This window comes from Hevea brasiliensis, chromosome 8 (genome assembly GCF_030052815.1).
Source record: "Hevea brasiliensis isolate MT/VB/25A 57/8 chromosome 8, ASM3005281v1, whole genome shotgun sequence".
NCBI classification, from domain to species: domain Eukaryota; kingdom Viridiplantae; phylum Streptophyta; class Magnoliopsida; order Malpighiales; family Euphorbiaceae; genus Hevea; species Hevea brasiliensis.
In genome coordinates, this window is record NC_079500.1 from 17,127,766 (window position 1) to 17,141,984 (window position 14,219).

At 38.1% G+C, this 14,219-nt stretch overlaps 1 pseudogene; it reads left to right on the forward strand.

Annotated features, from left to right (window-relative positions):
- The first annotated feature begins 1,630 nt into the window (after positions 1-1,630).
- Positions 1,631-13,863, forward strand: LOC110670687 (NAC domain-containing protein 100-like; annotated as a pseudogene).
- Positions 13,864-14,219: the final 356 nt, after the last annotated feature.

Sequence of the window (14,219 nt, forward strand, 5' to 3'; positions counted from 1 at the left end):
AGTGCTCATAATTTTTATCAAAATTTCTCGAGAAGTAAATGATTTGAATAATTAATCTAAAATTGTAATCCAATTGAAATTCAAATTTAAAATTGACATAGATGTTCAGATTTTTTGAATCCAATTGAAATTCAAATTATACTTTAAAAAGATGATATTTCATATTTAATTTAAATGAGATCTTAACATATTTGGAATAATCTAAGTAATTAAAGAGAGAATTCACTCATTGCAACATTAGGGGTTTAAATGCTAGAGTAAAAGGAATTACCTGAATATCACTATGATCCGAATGTGAAAAATCATGTATTTAAATAAAAAAAAAGTCAAATAATTTAAATTAAAATCAAATTTAAATGAATCTCATTTGCAAATATAGAATCCAAATATATATAGCAATATATTAATAGTCATTTAATAATATAGGTTATTCTAAATCGGATTAAGATAATCCAAATATATATAGCAATATATTTATATATTTATCATTTAATTTAATAATATAAGTTATTCTAAATCGGATTAAGATAATCCAAACATATATAGCAATATATTTATATATTTATCATTTAATTTAATAATATAGGTTATTCTAAATCGGATTAAGATAATCCAAACATATATAGCAATATATTTATATATTTATCATTTAATTACTTAGGTTATTTTAAATCTGATTAAGATAAATCGGTAGCCTTCTGCTTCAAGATTCTGTGTGATTTAGCCTTTCTTTATTTTATTTTCCTTTTTTTTAAAATAAAAAAGTCTGATTAAAATAAATTAATTTTGAAATAGCATCTTATATTTTTTATTTTTACAAATTTTTTATTTATATTTTGTGCCAATATTATTTTGATTGGATTAAAGATACTTGTGGACTAATAATAATTCATAATAATAACTTTAGATTAATTTTTTATGATCAATATTTAAGGTAGAAATATATTTTTCAAATTTTATTTTTTAAAAATCTTATCTACATCCAAGATGTACATCTAACCATTATACAGTTGCCACATTATATAAAATCATGGTGAATCCTATATAAAATCATGCTAAGACATATTTAAAATTATAGTTTATTAAAATTTTAATAGTTGACGAATGCACATATACTCGTGTGTACACAAAATTTTTTTTTTCTTTTTTATGATCAATCACCTAAAAACGTGGCCCTTTTTTTTTTTTTTTTTCCTTTTAAAAAGCAAGCACGATTTCTTTTTCAAATTTTGAAGAAGGAAATTTTAATGTTGTAATGTTGGATTTGACTATAATTTTGTTTTACACTAGAAAATTATTAGATAATTTATAATTTAATTTTTGAAGTATTACAAAATACAATTTAATTCATTTATTTTTTTTAAAAAAGCAATTTAATTGTAAATATATGTAATCTGTTAATAAAATAATTATTTGAGTAAAATTTATCATTTTTTCTAAATAAAATTTAGCAGTTCATTAATAAGGATAATAAGATGAGCACAACAAAATATTCTCATAAGAGAAAAAAAATATAAATATAGATAATTAAAATATTCTTTTTAGAGACGATCTGGATAGAGTAGAATAATCTTCCAGGTAAAAACTGGTCCTTTTTGATTTTGGACGAACAAATAACTCTTCTACAATAATGTCCTTTCGGGATCTTGTTATCTCTATGACCCATAGGAATAGAGCTACTGCTTCTGATTATTGAAAGCCACAAGCAAAGACAAGGAAATCTATGATGGTTGCCGATTCCACCAAAAATTAACTGAAATTACCAGTAATGAAATATTTTCTGAATGAATGCAATAAGTGGTAATAATGAAGAAATCCAAAATAATGAACGTGAATGGAGAATGAAGGTGTGAATGAATGTCCGCTGCTGCCAAAGATGATCTTTATAATCAAAAACCTAATCCACATATAAGAACCAAACTTTGAAAATTTTTGAAATTCAAAAAGACAAATTCTCTGCTTTACAATCACGGACAATTTTCAGCCACTTTCCTTCCGATTCTGTAATGATCGGGCTCCCACCACTAGAAGAATTGTCCGCTTTGGCCATAAGCCTCATGGTTTTGTCCCATAGGTGGAATGAAGAACTTCCCAGGAGGTCACCCATCTTAGGATTTCTCTCAAGCGAGCACGCTTAACCCTAGAGTTCTTCCAACTCTCCAGGCCATTCCACCAAAAGGTGCCTTTAGTGATTAGTTCCCCCATTTTATATATCATTACTTTTTTATCCCAAGACCATCTCCGTGCTTTGCCGATGTGGGATTTGCCCAAAGGACTTTTCTTCCCCCTTTTCGGGACTCAGCATCCTCGCTGAGGTTTGCCCCACCATCGCCCAAGAGGACATGCGAGCGGCTCTGATATCAATTGTAATGATCGGGCTCCCACCACTAGAGAAATTGCCGCTTTGGCCATAAGCCTCACGGTTTTGTCCCATAGGTAGAATGGGGAACTTTCCAGGAGGTCACCCATCCTATGATTTCTCTCAAGTGAGCACGCTTAACCCTGGAGTTCTTCTAACTCTCCAGGCCATTCCACCAAAAGGCGCCTCTAGTGATTAGTTCCCCCATTTTATATATCATTACTTTTTGAACCCAAGACCATCTCCGTGCTTTGCCGATGTGAATTTGCCTAAGGTACCTTGAAGCGTGGTGGGCCCATAACCCACAGGTCCCTAGATCGAAACCAGGCTATGATACCAATTGTAACGATAAGGCTCCAATCACTAGAGGAATTGTCCACTTTGGCCATAAGCCTTACGGTTTTGTCCCATAGGTGGAATGGAGAACTTCTAAGGAGGTCACCTATCCTAGGATTTCTCTCAAGCGAGCACGCTTAACCCTGGAGTTCTTCCAACTCTCTAGGCCATTCCACCAAAAGGCACCTCTAGTGGTTGGAGCCTGATCATTATAATTGGTATCAGAGCCGCTCGCGTGTCCTCTTGAGCGATGGTGGGGCAAACCTCAGTGAGGACGCTGAGTCCCGAAAGGGGGGGAGAAAGGTCCCTTAGGCAAATGCCACATCGGCAAAGCACGGAGATGGTCTTGGGTTCAAAAAGTAGTGATATATAAAATGGGAAAACTAATCACTAGAGGCATCTTTTGGAGGAATGGCCTGGAGAGTTGAAAGAAATCCAGGGTTAAGCGTGCTCACTTGAGAGAAATCCTAGGATGGGTTACCTCCTGGGAAGTTCTCCATTCCACCCATGGGATAAATCCGTGAGGCTTATGGCCAAAACGGAAAATTCCTCTAGTGGTTGGAGCCTGATCGTTACTAGAGGCGCCTTTTGGTGGAATGGCCTGGAGAGTTAGAAGAACTCCAGGGTTAAGCGTGCTCGCTTGAGAGAAATCCTAGGATGGGTGACCTCCTGGGAAGTTCTCCATTCCACCCATGGGATAAAACCGTGAGACTTATGGCCAAAGCAGACAATTCCTCTAGTGGTTGGAGCTCGATCGTTACAATTGTTACGATTGTAACGATCGGGCTCCAACCACTAGAGGAATTATACGATTGTAATGATCGGGCTCCAACTACTAGAGGAATTGTACGCTTTGGCCATAAGCCTCACGGTTTTGTCCCATGTGTGGAATGGAGAACTTCCCAGGAGGTCACTCATCCTAAGATTTCTCTCAAGCGAGCACGCTTAACCCTGGAGTTCTTCCAACTTTCCAGGCCATTCCACTAAAAGGTGCCTCTAGTGGTTAGAGCCCGATCGTTACAATTGATATCAGAGCCACTCGCGTGTCCTCTTGAGTGATGGTGGGGCAAACCTCAGCGAGGACGCTGAGTCCTGAAAGGGGGGGAAAAAGGTCCCTTAGGAAAATCCCACATCGGCAAAGCACGGAGATGGTCTTGGGTTCAAGAAGTAATGATATATAAAAGGGGGAAACTAATCACAAGAGGCGCCTTTTGATGAAATGGCCTGGAGAGTTGGAAGAACTCCAGGGTTAAGCGTGCTCGCTTGAGAGAAATCCTAGGATGGGTGACCTCCTGGGAAGTTCTCCATTCTACCTATGGGACAAAACCATGAGGCTTATGGCCAAAGCGGATAATTCCTCTAGTGAATGGAGCTCGATCGTTACAATTGGTATTAGAGCCACTAGCGTATCTTCTTGGGCAATGGTTAGGCAAACCTCAGCGAGGACGTTGAGTCCCGAAAGGGGGGGAGAAAGGTCCCTTAGGCAAATCAGACATCGGCAAAGCACGGAGATGGTCTTGTGTTCAAAAAGTAATGATATATAAAATAGGGGAACTAATCACTAGAGGCGCCTTTTGGTAGAATGGCCTGGAGAGTTAAAAGAACTCCAAGGTTAAGCATGCTCGCTTGAGAGAAATCCTAGGATGGGTGACCTCCTGGGAAGTTCTCCACTCCACATATGGGACAAAACCTTGAGACTTATGGCCAGAGTGGACAATTCCTCTAGTGGTTGGAACCCGATCGTTAAAGATTTTGTTTCTGACTTCTTCAGGAAAGTTGTAGCCCTACTACTTAGCTTTCCAACGAGTCCTCATTTGCCCAAATTGGAGGTCTACAGCCTAAATTATGGGCTAAAAATCAAAACTGGTTCTGATAGATGATCCAACCCATAAATTTGACTTTACTGTCATTTTTTAACCACTAAAACGACATAGTCTTATCTTTAGCCCCTTATAGAAATTAGAGGTGGTTCTTAAGGTTCAATTGGGCCTGAGCTTGCTTCATTTGGACGTCTGGAGCTCTAGATATAAATAAATCCCAATACTGGTCATGACACATCAAGTGTGAGCTTTTGTAATAGATCCATAGCTAATTTTGACAACCTTGGAGAATGATTTGGGCTTTGGTCCCTCTTTGTCATTTGTAGTGCTCAAACTTAGCTTTGCAATGAATTAAACAACATTAGATTTGGAGATCGACAACTTTAGAAATATCTGAAAAATACAACAAATGTCAAATTAATGCAAATGCTGAAAATTTCTCAATTTAACACAGTTATTCCAACAACTCTCTAAAAATATGCCTAATTAATAATTAGACTTTAATTAACTGAATTAGGCATAAAAATATACTAGACGCACTAAATGTGATGTGAGTAAAAATATTAATTATGCACTTATCAATTTACAGAGCTAAAACCCTTCACTTTGGTTTTCTACAAAGGGAGAGCCCTAAAGGAACAAAAACCAATTGGGTTATGCACGAGTATAGATTAGAGGGAAAATACTTGGTGTATAATCTTCCTAAAATAGCAAAGGTCTTGTTCTTCTTCTGTTTCCCCTATTTTACTTTGTTTTGTTTTTTTATTTACTGTGCCTTCTTGGTGCTACTATTGAATATTGATGAATTCTCTTGCTCTATTTGCAGAATGAATGGGTTATTTGCAAAGTTTTTCAAAAGAGCTCTAGAGGAAAAAAAAAACCCATATTGCAGGGTTGGTGAGGATGAGTTCATGTGGAAATGAATTAGGGCCATCATCTTTATGGCCTCCATTGATGGATTCTTCTCCACACAACAGTGAGACAAGGACTTCTAAGGACAATACATCACACGTGACCTGCTTCTCCAAGCCAATGGAGGACCAAAAAGCCAAAGAAGACATGTTTGATAGCTTTGACAATACTTCTTTTCTCTTGACTTCCATGTCTTCTTCCTCCCCTTCCTCACGTCTTCTTCCTCCCCTTCCTCACGTCTTCTTCCTCCCCTTCCTCAGTTCTGTTTTCAAAAACCTGTCTTCCAAACTCTTTCTATTCCTCTCAAATTTCACCAAGTTTTGCTAACTTGCAGAACCCAAATTGCCAGAACAGTCCATCTTGAAGATGATGCTTGAAAACCAAGGACCAAACATGAAGTAGGACTCAAAAATGGAGCTTTCACTTAGCCAGGATATATCTTCTGCCGTAATCGACCCTGAACTAGTTCACAGGTCCTTTGAAGGTCAAGAGGCTCCACCAAGTTTTGTTGAACCAATAGACCTTGATTGTCTATGGAGTTATTTAACTTTTTTTTTTTTTTTGAAAATTGGAGTTATTGAACTTAAATTAGAGAAAATATAAAATATATTGAAATATTCCCTACATGTAAAAAATAGGAATTCAAGGCTTTGCATGTAGCATAAGCTATGAAGTTACCATTTTTTTTCCTACTATTCATTATATGCACCCTAGTTTGTCCATGCCCCATGTTATTTGCCAACGTTCTTGTAAAAAAAAATTTTTTTTTGCACTAGGGAAATTAATATTTTTAATTGTAATTGGTGTTGTAATTCTTGTTTATTATTTAATTTGTTATGTGATGATACCATGTGAGTTCAATTCCCTATCGCATTAAGTTAAAATCTAATCATGGAGTGTAAAGCTCATAGATAACCCAATAAAAAAGTATTTATATTTATTTCTTATTCTACAAAAATTAAAATAGAAGAATTATTAATATATTGAAATATTTAATAATTTAGTTCAATATATTTCACATTTTATAATGGTTTAATTTCTAAAATTTTAATATTTATAATAATTTAATTGTGACGCTCTTTACCCGTCTACTGTATTGCCGAGCAAGAAGTGCCACATTCGGTGCCGGAGCACCCTATCTTGTGTTATCATATCTATTGTAAACTTTTGATGTCATTTAAAACATGTATTCTATGTGTAGAATTTTTTTTTTTATATCTTATTTCTGTGGAAATCCAGACAGAGCCTTCCCTGTTTTATTAGCATCTGGCGGGTTTTCACTAATCTCCTGTTACATGTCCATATCATATTCTCTTTTATCATATCATTCACAACTATATATGAGATCTCAAAATGAAGTATCATCTATTGCATTCATATAGAAATTCATAGATTATAAATTACAAGTTTTCATTTCAATCTCAAGTTTAACTACAAGTCCAAAATGAAATAAATCATGACTAGACATAATGAATCAAAATACTAGTCTATACATGAGCCCTACCAAAATACAAAAAACCGGTGAGGTGACTCGACAAAGGGCGTATCCGTCGAGCTCACGCTGCACTATAGTGTCTTTGTCGCTGGTCAGGACTGATCTCCAGTACCTACGCGATGGAAAACCAACGTGCTAAGCATAACGCTTAATGGTGCATAATTTATTATAAAAATAATTTAACAATTGAAATAATATCTGCAAATCATAATTTCTGGGTCTTTTATATTTTTATTACTCTTTGGAAGCAATTAACATTATCGGGATCTTTTATGATTACTTTTTGTATTTTAAGTCTTAATTAATTTTTATCAGTGCCCAAGAAACCTATAATAAATTATAAAAGCTGGATGCACGGGTGTGTACTGGTTAGACAATCATATGTCTATCCGATATCGTCTGTCGACGAGACCACCGTCGCCCGAGACTACCGTCAGGCTTGTAAAGCCAGAAATAAAGTAGGCACAATGGCCAGTAAGTAGGCGTATAGCCTGTAGAACAATCATACCAGACATATATTGTCAGTTCAAGATTTTCTCAGTAGGCAGTACTGCTATCTGTAGTCCCTAATTGTTATACCAATTTATCCAAACTAAATAAATAAGTCTAGGTATACTATGAGCAATTAAATATTTTTAATTATTTTAGCACTATTCATCACATTATTTTTTCTGCATCGTTTCATTGGTACTATTAATTTATTATTAATAGGACATTAGTCCCAATTTACATATTCATATCATTTTTAATATTTAATTATCCTTATGAGTATTTTAATTATCATATATAGCATTTTTTCCCCATGAACCTTTCTTTAGGTTCATTTTAATGTGTTATCTTTATCTAGGAATTTGACTAGGTTAGGATGTCTATTTGGTCACACTTCCTTCATAACAAATGCTCCTCTATGTTTAAACTTGAATTTCAGTTTTTGAATCAATGAATTTGGGGTTATAGAACTCAAGTTATGGTCAAAATACCATAACTGGTCCCTTTGCCTCTAAGCTGTCCAAAATTTACAATTTTTGGTCAATAAACTTTGACCAGTCATTTGATTATTTTATGGTCATTTTTAGACTTAGGTTCCTTCACAAGATATGTTCCTCTATGTTTTAGGGACTCCTAGGTGCAATTTCATAATTTTTTAAGCTTGGTATAGTAAGTTATAGTCAGTGTATTAACCTAAACTCTCAGTCCTATAAGGGCAATAACCAACTTCTGGGTAGTATGTTTGACCCTCTTTTTGGGGTCTTTACACTTAGAATTTGGCAAAGGTGTCTAAATCAATATTGTAGCCCTAAGTATCATGTTTCTAGATCATATTAGCACATCTCAAATGGAATTTCCTAGTGGGAGTTATGGCCAAATGAACACACGATTATCAAATGACATTCTGGGTTCAACTTAACATTTTCCAGATTTCAATTCTTAACTTTGGCTAATATTTTTCCTAGGATGCAATGGTTTCTAGAGCTTGGTCAAAACATAAAAATTGTTATGCAGTGTCTTATAAAACTTTTGGCACTAGTTTCACTCAATTTGCAGCTTTGGAGACCAAGTTATGGCATTTTTGCCAAAACTGGTCAAGCATACCAAAGGAACAGTATTTTGGACAATTTTTGGGTTGGCAGTTTTAGTGACCCAAAATGTGCTAACAATTTGAATTAGTTAAAGGCAAAACTGGGTCAAGTGGTCTACATGAAAAGTGTAGCCCTATGTTTAAGCTTTCCATTGATGTAAATTTAAGGTCATTTGGACCATTATAGAGAGAGTTATGACTAAATGAACATGTACTGTTCATTTGATTATTTTCTGGGTTGGCAATTTTAGTGACCCAAAATGTGCTAACAATTTGAATTGGTTAAAGGCAAAACTGGGTCAAGTGGTCTACATGAAAAGTGTAGCCCTATGTCTAAGCTTTCCATTAATGTAAATTTTAGGTCATTTGGACCTGTATAGAGAGAGTTATGGCCAAATGAACATGTACTGTGCATTTGGTCATTTTTTGAGTTGGCAGTTTTAGTCATCCGGGTTTGGGTAGAGAATTGGTCATGATTTTGGCAAAATTTGGGCATGGTGTCTATATGAAAGATGGGCTATTTTGAGTCTAGTTTCACATCCAATTGGCCTCATACTAATTGGAGTCACACATTTTCAGTTATGGGTCAATAAACCCACTGGACTCATTGAGTCCAAACCTGCAGAAAATTGAACACTCCCAATATCTCAATTCCTTCAACTTCCTTACTTCAATTTGCATGCAATACACTTCTATAAGCAACAATCTCAACTCAATAGGTCAATTTCAACATTTACACCAAGTCCTCAAGCATTTACATAAACCCTAGTTTTCAAAGTTTTAAATTTTCACAAACACTACACAATCAAACGCCCAAACATTTCAACTCATCACACATTCTCATGGAATCATTTTTTATCACTTAAAAGCAATAAACTTCAACTAGTAAGATCCTCTTGTTTCTGAGTTCTTTCACTTCTCGTGCCAGGATTCTGACTGGTTCTTCTTCATATGTCAAATCAGGTTGCATAATTATCTCCTCTGCTTAAATGACATGTGAAGGATCTGATCTGTATCTCCTGAGCATCAACACATGGAATACACTGTGGATCTTGTCCAGCTCAGGTGGTGAAGCTAGCCTGTAGGCTACTAGACCCATACGCTCAATGATATCATATGGACTAATAAACCTAGGGCTCAACTTACCCTTCTTACCAAATCTCAACACTTTCTTCCAAGGTGATGCCTTAAGAAACACCTTCTCGCCAACCTCATACTTTATATCCTTTCTCCTCAGGTCGGCATATGACTTTTGTCTGTCTGAGGCGACTTTGAAATTGTCTCTGATGAGTTTCACTTTTTCCTCAGTCTGTCTCACTAAATCTGGGCCCACTACTTTCTCTTCACCCATTTCTGTCCAGCATAAGGGAGTCCTACATCTCCTCCCATACAATGCTTCATATGGAGCCATTTTTATGCTGGCTTAGCAGCTGTTGTTGTAAGCAAACTCTACCAAAGGAAGATACTTCTCCCAACTTCCTTCAAAATCAATGATGCAGCTTCTCAACATATCCTCCAATACCTATCATGTGATTCATGTCATTTTTAGTAGTCTTTTAACATTTATAATAATTTACTAGGTTTTAAGGGTTACCTGAATCACCCGTTCTGACTGTCCATCTGTCTGTGAATGAAAAGCTGAATTGAAGTGTAGTCGAGTGCCTAAAGACTCCTGTAGCCTCTTCCAAAACCTCGAAGTAAATCTCGGGTCTCGGTCAGATATGATCGATGTTGGCACTCCATGTAGCTGGACTATCTTATCTATGTAAATTTTTGCTAATCTCTCTAATGAGTAGTCGGTTCTAACTGGTAGGAAATGAGCTGACTTGGTCAATCTATCCACAATCACCCATATAGTATCATGCTTCCTCTGTGTCAATGGTAGCCCAGTCACAAAATCCATGGTAACGTGGTCCCATTTCCATTTTGGTATGGATATAGGTTACAACAACCCTGATGGAACCTGATGCTCAGCCTTAACCTGCTGGCATGTCAAACATCTAGTCACAAAATCACCAATCTCTTTCTTCATTCCAGGCCACCAATAATGTGTTTTCAGGTTTTGGTACATCTTAGTACTTCCTGGGTGCATAGCATGGAAGCTACTGTGCCCCTCTTTCAAGATATTCTTCTTCAGTTCCTCATCTCTTGGTACACATATTCTGCCTTTATAGTACAAGCACCCATCTCCTTTTAACTCATAATTAGTCTCCTTCCCCTCTTGAGTTCTGCCCATAACAGTTAGCAACTTTTCATCCCTTAACTGTGCTTCTTGTATTTATTGTAGCAAGTTTGGCTTTACAAGCAACTCATCCATAAGTACCCCATCCTGTGCTAAAGACAATCAAGAATTCAATGCTATTAAAGCCATCATGTACTTCCTGCTTAGGGCGTCAGCCACTACATTTGCCTTCCCAGGATGGTAGTCGATCACACAGTCATAGTCTTTAAGGAATTCAATCCATCTTCTCTATCTCAGATTGAGTTCCTTTTGAGTTGGCAAGTACTTTAGACTCTTGTGATCAGTGTAGATGTAACACTTCTCACTATATAGGTAATGCCTCCATATCTTCAATGCAAATATTATTGCCTCCAATTCCAAATCATGAGTTGGGTAGTTCTTTTCATGTGGCCTTAGCTGTCTAGAAGCATAGGCAATTACTTTCCCTTTCTGCATCAGAACACACTCAAGCCCATTGTGAAAGGCATCACTGTAGATCACATAGTCTTTCTCTGACTCTGATTGTGTCAACACTGGAGCTTCTGTAAGCATAGCCTTCAGTTTCTCAAAGCTGGTTTGACATTTATCATTCCAGTCAAACCTTACATTCTTATGCAGTAACTTAGTCAGTGGGGCTACTATAAGGGAAAATTCCTTCACAAATCTCTTGTAGTATCCAGCTAACCCCAAAAAGCTTCTGACTTCTGTTACATTTCTGGGCGGCTTCCATTCAACTATTGCTTCAATCTTCTTTGGACCTACCCTGATTCCATCTGCTGACACAATGTGTCCAAGGAAGGATATCTCATCCAACCAAAAAGTCACACTTGGACAACTTAGCATACAACTGCTTTTCCCGCAGTGTCTGTAATACTACTCTCAGGTGTTCATCATGCTCTTCCCGATTCTTAGAATACACCAAGATATTATCTATAAAGACCACAACAAACCGATCCAAGTAGGGATGAAAGATGCGGTTCATTAGGTTCATGAAAGCTGCTGGTGCATTTGTCAGCCCAAATGGCATCACTAGGAACTCATAGTGTCCATACCGGGTTCTGAAAGTAGTTTTAGAAACATCTGTCTCCTTCACTCTCAACTGGGGATAGCCTGATTTGAGATCTATCTTGGAGAATACCCCAGCTCCCCTCAACTGATCAAACAGGTCATCTACCCTAGGTAAAGGGTATTTGTTTTTCATAATCACCTTATTCAGCTATCGGTAGTCTATACATAGCCGAAGGGTACCATCCTTCTTCTTCACAAATAGCACTGGTGCTCCCCAGGGTGACACACTAAGGTGTATGGAGCCCTTGTCTAGTAGCTCCTGTAACTAAACTTTCAACTCTCTCAATTCAGTAGGTGCCATCCTATATGGAGCAATGGACATCGGTGCAGTACCCGGCATAACCTCTATGGCAAACTCCACTTCTCTATAGGGTGGCAAACCGTGTAACTTTTCTGGAAATACATCCGAAAAATCACATACAGTGGGGATCTCCTACATGCTTGGGCTAGTCTTCCTGGTGTCAACCAAATATGTTAAGAAAGCCTCACAGCCCTTTCTTATCAATCTCCTGGCTGTTGTGGCTGATATGATGGTGGAAAGACAACCAGTTCCTTCACCCACAACTGTAACCTCATCCCCATCTACTGTCTGTAGTGACATCCTCTTTAGCCGAGAATCTACCATTACCTGATTATATGATAACCAGTCCATACCCAATATCACATCAAACTCATGGAATGGTAGCTCAATCAAGTCAGCTAAAAACTCATACCCTTGTATTTTTAGAGGACAACCCTTGTAGACCTTTTTCACCATGACACTATAGCCTAAAGTGTTTATGACTTGTATGTCCTCCTCTAGCTCCTTTACTTGTACCCCTCTATCAATTGGTGGTGTGATACACACTTATGAATGTGTGGAACACGGATCAATTAATGCACATACTAGCAGGTCATAAAAAGAAAATGTACCTCTAATGACATCAGCTGGTTCTGGCTCATCTCGAGCTCTCATAGCATAAGCATGTGGTGCTACCCTAGTCTCCTACCTTTGCACTGTCTCTGCAGTAGGCCTCTGTGATGTACCAGCTGTATCAGGCCTCGTAGGTCTCCTACCCCTCTGTGCTGCTGGGGCAGACCTCTCTATCTGAGGTGGAGCAGTGGGAGCACTAGTGTTCCTCTGTGGACAATCCTTCAGGAAGTGATCCATAGACCCACATCTGAAATATCCACCCATCAACAATCTGCACTCTCCTCTGTAGGGTCTACCACAATGAACACAAGCAGGTGGTGGGGCTGATCCCCGTGTAGCTACACCAGGTGAACTACCCACTGATGCACCAGACTGTCCTCCTCCTCTCCTTGCAGCAAACCGAGACTTCTGTTTCTTGCCCCGACCCTGAGTCTGACCCTGAGACTCCTTGGGCCTCTTACTACCTGTGCCTGCTGAACTGAATTGACCAGATCCAGAACCCCTCTTACGTTGCCTATCCTTTCTGGATTGCTCTTCATTTCTGACTCTTTCCATATCAAGGGCTGATGCTACTAACAGAGAGAAATCTGTGAAGTGGAGAGATGTCACTATCAACCTGATGTTGTCATTCAATCCGTCCTCAAATCTTTTGCATTTATCAACCTTTGTCGGCATCAACTCCAATGCATATCCGCTAAGTCTCACGAATTCCCGTTCATATTCTGAGACTGTCAACTGCCTCTGTCTCAGTGCTAAGAATTCTCTTCTTCTGGCCTTCAAGTACACATGACTAATGTATTTCTTTCTGAATTCAGCAAGAAAGAACTCCTAGATGATCTATGCAGGCTGTACTACTCTAGATACTGTCACCCACCATCTATATGCATCCTCCTGTAGTAGTGACAGAGCACACTCCAACTGCTACTCTGGAGTGTAGTGCAACTGTTGCAATACCCTCTCTATCCTCTCCAGCCAATACTCAGCTGCAGCTGGATCATCATCCCTCTTACCTCTGAAGTCAACTACCCCATACTTTCGCAGTCTCTCTAGTGGAGATCTGTGTACAGGTTGCGGCTGTGGGGGTGGAGTTGGCTATACAAGTGGTGGTGGTGGAGATGACTGTGGCTGTGGAGATGGAGGTGGTTGTGGCTGAGGAATGACTCTAGTGATCTGACGGAATAGCTGTGTCATCTGTTCATAGAAGGACTGCTGTGCCCTACTCACAGTACCTCGAGATGACTCTGCTCTACTACCACCTCTCCCCTGACTAGAAGCAGGTGCGTGACTCTCTACTTCCTCCTCTATCGGTCCTGGAGGTCCGTGCTCTGAAGGATCAGATGCCATCGATCCTATAAAATAGACAAAGAAATAGATCTGCATTGGTGTCACCTCGACTCTATTTAAAGGCCCATGCATGTGATGCACTCTATCTATTTCTAACTATTTAGGTCTAGGACCACCTAAACCTCTACTCTGATACCACTAAAATGTGACGCCCCTTACCCGTCTACTGTAT